The following is a 7,664-nucleotide window of genomic DNA, read 5'->3' on the forward strand; positions in this document are numbered from 1 at the left end:
GATCAACATCTCAAGCAATCCACGCCACTCTACGTAGAGACCTGTGACTAACTTCCTCTCTCGCTTAGCTTGTAAACCCCTACTACAAGCACTCGATGCAAGGAATACAAGATCGCTCTCTCGGACTGGACATAAGGCACCTATTGCCTGAACCAGTATAAACCTTGTGTCTCTTTGCATCACCATCCGAGATTAGGGGCACGCAGTACATTTCACTAGTCGGTTGAGGACCCGCCGGACCAAAACCGACATTTATATAACAGAAACACCAATCGCTAGCAAGGAACATAAGCATGTCTGGGCTCGCCCGAAATGAACACATGCTATAATACTTGCAATGGAGGCGAAACACAATTACAATATCAAAAACCTTACACTTTCCATGGATTAGGGCACGAGTAGTAGTAAACCTAGTAGTAAAACAAATAAAACTTACACATACACACACACGGTCGTAGACAACTTAAAAACTTTTAGCACTACGCCTCTACAGGACTGGGCCCTCTTGGGCTACCACCACTGCTCTGTTGCTCATACTCCTGACTTGGAAAAACATCAGGCAGCAAACTAGTTGAGATGTTGTTTGCGTGAAGCCACGTCAGCTCCACAAGCTGTCACCCCCAATCGTGCTCCTCTTCGCAAGGATGCCCTTGTTCTTCATCACGAGTAGAATGTTCTTGAGCAGGTCCGGGATCACCTCTTGCAGCTTGTCACTCCGCTTGCCTCGGACCTTGATCTTGATGTACTTCTCCATCCGGCTCAGGACTCCCAGCCACAGTTTGCAGAAACTGCTTAGGCCAAAAAGGTCTGGCAAGAGTTGAAGGTACACTTTTGCAACTAGTTTCATGGCAAGCACAAGGGACCCTTCCATGTTTCTGTAGTCCTTCTGGGAGTGATTCTGACTGATTTCCAGTAAGTCATCAAGCAAGGAAAATATGACGAGGTCAAAGGCATGAGACCATGTCGCGGACTGGAGGCAGATTTCTTCTGTTGCTGTTAGGCATCGTTGGAGAGAAGCCAACGCATGATTTCGCACCTCCTCTCTCTGATCCAGGCTCAATTTTTTCAGTGCTTGCAGCAGTTTGAGCCACATCTCCCTTATCGCCTCCAGCCCTTTCTCCCCTTCTTCACATGTTGCTTTTATCTCTTGGGACCACATGGCAAGACTTCTGACAGAGTCAGACATCAAGTCCAGGGCACGGACAGACCTATCAGCTAAACCAACTCTAGACTCCGCAAACTGCCGAGACGCTTCGATGCAGAAGCCATAATTCGCTAGTGAAAGGTGAGCCCCCTCTGTCATGATAAACATGATTGCCTCAAAAAACTTCGGAAGCATCCGGATGGCGAGCTGTAATGGAGAGCAGATTACTGTTCTCCAGCCCATCTGTGACTTTATATGTGCCGCATTTGCTTTGATGAGCCGTGCAACCTCCTGTGTGATGTTCTCACAGTATGCATCTGCTACGCGTGCATCGAGCTTGAGAACTAATTGCAATGACCTCAGCAATTCATCAGCAAGATTCTCCTTGTATGGTAGTAAACTCTTGCATATCCTCAGGAGTCCCAAAATAGCTTTCTCCACAAGAGCACACGGCATAACTGTGGACTGAACTATGTTGACAATATGCTCGTACACACCTTGCCAGAGGAGCACAATTCGGTCTCGATTATTAAGGGTTATGGCAATCAGCAGTTCCAGAAAAACTGCTGTATCCTCATCATCTGGCGAACTGCAACCTTTTGAGGCCGGCCTGCAGCCCAAATCAGAGCCCTGGCAAGTTGCAGTAGTGAATCAGGCTGCAAGAATTTGCTCTCTGTAAATATACTATCGATGCGGCATTTCTGAATTGTCTGAAGAGTCCTCTGGTGAGCGGCAAGTTGCTGCTCAGTTGGTTGTGATCTTGGTTCTTCACTGTCAAGAGAGAGCAGCTGACTAAATCTTCCCATAAGCCCAGAGGATTTGCGAGGTGTACCCATCACTGGAATATGAGATGGGGGAACTGCGCTAGGAGCAGCCTTTCCTTGGACTGCTTCAGCAGAAAGTTCGGAATCATCAGCTGCATCACTAGCAACACGGGCAGGGAGAAGCCCTAGTTTATGCAGCCTCAGGATGCAATCCAATACATTCCTCCAGCCAGTGCGAATGTAATCCCCATATCTGTTAGCTATAGTAAATAATGTCTCAGTTGACAACCGAGCTTTAAGGTCATCTCCAAAGGCAGGCAGTAACTGGCTCCTCAACCAAAGAAGTATTCAAGAGAGTGGTGAATTTGCATAGTGAAACAACAAGATCGTCCAGAACATCCTCAAGATGATGAAATGCAGAGATCTTTGCAACACCCAAAAAGCCATCTACACAAGTCAAGAGAACTTCTTCATTCTCCGAATGATCAAATACCACCGCAATGGCAGCAATAGTAGGGCCAGACATAACAGCAAACATATCATGGTCAAGGAAAGGCTGAGAGTCACCAACAATATATGGGGACGTAGACTTTGACTTCCGCATTAGGTCTATCCAACGACTAGGAGACATTTCAAAATATCCCAAACCCTGCTCAGGTGTTGTCTTAATCTCATTTCGGCAGATCGAGTGGTATAGCTCAGACAACATCTCACGTGGGAGATCACTGCCCTCATTTATGTTCCTGTTGTTCTTGATGAAGTCCTCCTCAGTCATCTTCTTCTTCACTTGCATGTTATGCTGATCAGTGTTCAGCATTATAATGGAATAGGACAGCAGTAGAGCAGTGTCCTTATTTGCGAAAGACTGAGGGGACTGTTCATAGTACCTATCTGAGAAGGCCTCAAGAACCCTCTGTATCTTCTGAGATTCACCAGGAAGCCGGAAAGTCTCCAAAAATAGACGCAGAGCTGTATCCAGGTTCATCTCCTGGAAATCAAAGGTCTGAGCAAACTCATGAAGCACCTGAACACAAAACTCGTCATGATTGCCTAGGAAATCTCCAACAAGATTCTTATCCAAACCAGCTGTGTAGCGGAAAAAACAAGCCACACTCTGGGGATCAAGCTTCTCAGGCAACAGATGGGTGCCTTGAAGAAACTCCAGACCTTTCTTTGGGTCCCTGTTGAAGTGATCAGCACCAATCATTAGCCTCCTTTTGACATACTTCCTTTGACGGACAAACTTCACCCAATGCCGAGGATCAGAAAAGTTCTCACACTTAACAGTCCAGAAAGGAGTGTATTCATCAAGCTCCACAGGCAGGAGCTCAGGGCGTGAGGTTGCATTCCCGATACGATCAGCCATCCCCTGAATCACAGCAATCAAACCTTCTAGAGCAAGAATGTGCATGGAAGACAAGGGGCAGTTGATAGGAAAAACACTCTTCGATAGAAGATTTGCAAGCTCCTCAAAAACATTCCTGCAGGTTATATCACAGTCAAGATTGGCGTACATCTCCACCATAAAATTTTTCTGTTGACAGAAGTCTACAAGAGCTTCCATTGCAATCTCCTGCTGATGATATGTTGCTCCAAAACGAGGTTGTGCAAGCCTTATAATTATACAAGAAAAAAAAGCCTCAAGCTGCAGCTTCAGCTCAGTCCGGAGATGATGGTAAAGGTTCAATGCAATACTGCATACTATTGAAAGGATGAGTGGACTCATCGACAACCCAAACTGCATTAAGTTTCTGAAAAGCTCATCTTGCACTAAGGACAACAGCTTTGGATGTTTCTGAATTGAAGACCCACCAAGCTCAATCGCTGAATTGATCAATTTAAGAGCAAAGAAAGGGAGATCTTCATCTAAGCCAATCTGTTCAACAGCATTGAGGAGAGAGCATAGGAAATGGAAGATCTCCACCAAGCAAGGGACTCCATAAGGCTCTACAATAAGACCATTGCCATCTGCAGAATTCTCATCAGATGCACCTGTCTCGGTCACATAGCTTCCATTGCCATTTTCCATTTGCCTGATACCAAAAGGATGATTCATATCCATGCCACCCATCTGTCCATAACATGCAAAAAACAATCACTAAACCTTTTCCATCGAGCAAAAATGTTAGCACATTGCACATGCAATAATACTGTACTTGGCAACAGTTCATAGTAGGGAAACAAACACCAAGGCACACTTCAATTATCTAAAAGCCCCTTTTGATACTCAAATGAGTGAAACCTTTGTTAGGGGTTAGACCGAGACCTTGTTTGTTTTTGTTCCACCTGGATAAAACTCAGATATATGCACATATATATACAAGTATCAATTGGGTTACTTACGCCTTGTTTGGATGCACATGTTTCCACCTCAATCCATGTGTGTTGAAGTGGGTTGGGGTGGAGTTTAGTTTAAATTCCACCCCAACCCACTTCAACACAAATGGATTGATGTGGATACATGTACATCCAAACAAGGCCTTAACTGTAAAACCAACTTACTTCACTACCTGGATGAATCAATCTCTGTGTGTTCCTAATTTTAGCAATATCCATGGCCTGAACAAGATTTCAGTTGGAAATTCAACAAGCTAGTTGAAAGTTAAAATGCATAACATAAGAACATTTCACTAAACTAAAACCTGCATGACCTTGCTCTCCTCTCACAACAACACATAGAAAGTCAATTGGTAGTGAGCTGGTAGAGTTGCAGTGCCAGTAGCTATCATGATTTCAAAGCGACTAGGTGTCCAGGCGAGGGTTGGGTGTGCCTGGACGCCTAGGCGATAAGGCACCACTACTTCCCAAGGCGAGCTGGGTATGCTTAGACACCTAGGTGACGCCTTTGAAACAGGGGTAGTTATGCACACTATAGGGGTGGACTGTGGAGCTCAATTGCTCAAAGATGAAAGGGTGCCAAGAATGCTGCAGCATTGTCACATAGGCCAACTGTGTTGCAGCAATGCCTCATCAGTTGTGCATGTTTTTGTCTGAGGAAAGCTACATTAGCAAAAGATACAATGCCCTTGCAGTGGTGATGTCAATTTCTAAACATTTGTCATGTTAGCAGAGTTGACCTGATCAGATTATTAGCTTAGGAGCACCTGAGTATTGAAGCATGTTTGATGTTTCTCAAGTCAGCTGATTTTGGCTCAGATTAGGGGGCACTTTCAAGAGTTCAAGGACATAGATCTTCCAAAACTTGTTATGGCAAAAAACTAACCATAGCCATATATGCAGCAACATTGTCAGATTTAGTCTGTTTGTACATTTTATCTAGCATAAAAGATAAACAATCACCATTTCCCTGCCTCTCAGATCTACCTCACTGTTTGTACCATATAGTTTTATTTGCATTTTTCACTATGCGAGGCACTACAGAGGCACCGCTAAGAGAGGTTATAACAGATCTCAAGTTACATGGTTCAAAAACTGTAACCTACATCAAGGCATTGATTTGTAAAAACTAGTACTCATACATAAACTGCATGAAAGGTAATTTCCATCCCACACGTCCATTTTCTACCACACAAGTTTAGACCTACACAAGAAAACCCAAAGGCTTTGCTCACAATGGTCCTGAATTTGCTATGTAATTGTGAAATGCAGTTCATAGGATGCTACTTTGTGTGTTGAATGCTACTAATGTCTTATAGTATCCAGTAAACTTGTTCTAGTCAAGAATGAGATACAGGGTTGACTGGCATTGTTAGACCAACTGTGCTGCAGCAATGTCTCATCAATTGTGCATGTTCTTGTCTGAGGAAAGCTACATTAGCAAAAGATACAATGCCCTTGCAGTGGTGATGTCAACTTATAAACAATTTTTATGTTAGCAGAGTTGACCTGATGGAATTATTAGCTTAGGAACACCTGACTGAGTATTTGAGTATGTTTCTCAAATCAGCTGATTTTGGCTCTGAATAGGGGGAAGCTTTCAAGAGTTCAAGGATGAATATGTTTCTTCCCAAACTTGTTGTGGAAAAAACTAAAACATAGCCATATATGAAGCAACATTGTCGGATTCAGCCTGTTTGTACATTTTATCAAGCATAAAAGATAAACAATCACCATTTCCCTGCCTCTAAGATCTACCTCGCTGTTTCTACCATACAGTTTCATTTGCAATTTTCACTCTATGCCGGGAACTACAGAGACATCGCTAAGAGAGGTTATAACAGATCTGAAGTTACATGGCTCAAAAACTGCAACCGCACTGATTTCTAAGAGCTAACAATTGGACATAATAACTGCATGGAAGGTAATTTCCATCCCAAGCGTGAAACCTACACAAGCGAACCCAAAGGCTCTGCTCAGGATGGTTCTGAATTTGCTACTTAATTGTGAAAAATGCAGCTCATAGGATGCTACTTTGTGTGTTAGATGCTACTAATGTCTTATACTAACCAGTAAACTTGCTCTAGTCAAGAGTGAGATACGGGGTTGACTGGCATTTGTAAGCTCAAAAAACGCATGAGGAGAGTGACTATTAATAGCAGGAGCGAGCACTCTTTTACCTCTGGTTTGACAGCAGCGTCAACTCCATGAGCACTGCTTATCTGCGGGAGGCGCGCGAAGACGCAGCGGATGAGCTCGTGCATCGCGTGGCGCGAGAACCGCTGCATGAGCTCGCTCTTGGCCGCGGCCTGGTGGACGACGCGGAAGCAGGTGTTGAATGCGGTGCAGACATGCTGGTCCCCGAGCGCGGGCGCGGCGGGCGCGCGGAGGCAGGCGAGCAGGGCCTGCAGCATCCTCATGAGCACGGCCTCCTCTGCTGCGGGCTCGGCGCCGGCCTCGAAGCGGCAGCTGAAGACGGCATCGACAACCTCCCGGAGCGCGGCGCCCGGGAGCGCGGGCCCCGTGAGGGACATGACCTCGTGGAGCGCGGCGAGCGAGGCGGAGGTGACGGCGGCGCCGGCGTCCTCGGAGCGGACGGCGTCGAGGAAGGGCCGCAGCGCGGCGGCGGGGAGCGCGGCCGAGGGGGACGACGGGGAGAAGGCGAGGCGGCGGAGTGCGCGGAGGGAGGCGACGAGCGGGTGCTCGGCCGCGGCGTCGTCGGCCGCCGTGGCGCGCGGGTGCCGGAGGCCGCGCCGCATTACGGCCAGCACGGCGCTGGCCTCGGCGGAGATCGCGCAGGCGAGGGCCGCCGGGTCGAGCCCGAGCCCGAGCCCGAGGCCGCCATCGGCGGGGCAGCGCGCGTGGTGGTGAGGCTCCTCGGCGATGGGGTCGATGCCGCCGCCGGCGCCGCCGAGCATCCTGGGGCGGCCCATTTTCGGGGGGCGGGCGCGGCGGGTGGGCCCGGGCGGCTGGAGGCTAGTAGGGTGCGGTGCGGGGAGACGGCATGGGCGGCGGATCTGAGGAGAAGGGATCGGGGACAGGCAGCGTGGAGTAGAGCGGGCCGTGCACCGGTGGAGACGGCGAGGAGGTGTTGGGAGTAGGACGGAAGTTCGTGGAGCCTTTTACCGTGCGCGCCATTATAAAACATGGTCGTGGCTAAATTCAGCATATTATTTATCATGACACTTTACTTTTTTTTATCTTTCAAGCTATTCCGTTCGTTTTCTGTTTGATTTTTTGTCATTTACCAGCCCTGCCATGTGGGTCAGTGAGTAAAAACATCCAAAATACTCTTTTTGTCTTGGCGTAAACTGTTTCCTATATTTTTCTCCATCGGCATCTTCTTCCGACCGTGCGGCCCTCTCCGCGATACACCGTCCTCCCGACTCCGTTGACCCCAGTCCCGACTCTGGCGAACC

At 47.5% G+C, this 7,664-nt stretch overlaps 1 pseudogene; it reads right to left on the reverse strand.

The window, feature by feature from the left end:
- Nucleotides 1-298: 298 nt before the first annotated feature.
- LOC136547026 (ARF guanine-nucleotide exchange factor GNOM-like) lies at nt 299-7,354 on the reverse strand (annotated as a pseudogene).
- Between the last annotated feature and the right edge of the window lie 310 nt (nt 7,355-7,664).

This window comes from Miscanthus floridulus, chromosome 1, assembly GCF_019320115.1.
Source record: "Miscanthus floridulus cultivar M001 chromosome 1, ASM1932011v1, whole genome shotgun sequence".
Lineage (NCBI taxonomy): Eukaryota > Viridiplantae > Streptophyta > Magnoliopsida > Poales > Poaceae > Miscanthus > Miscanthus floridulus.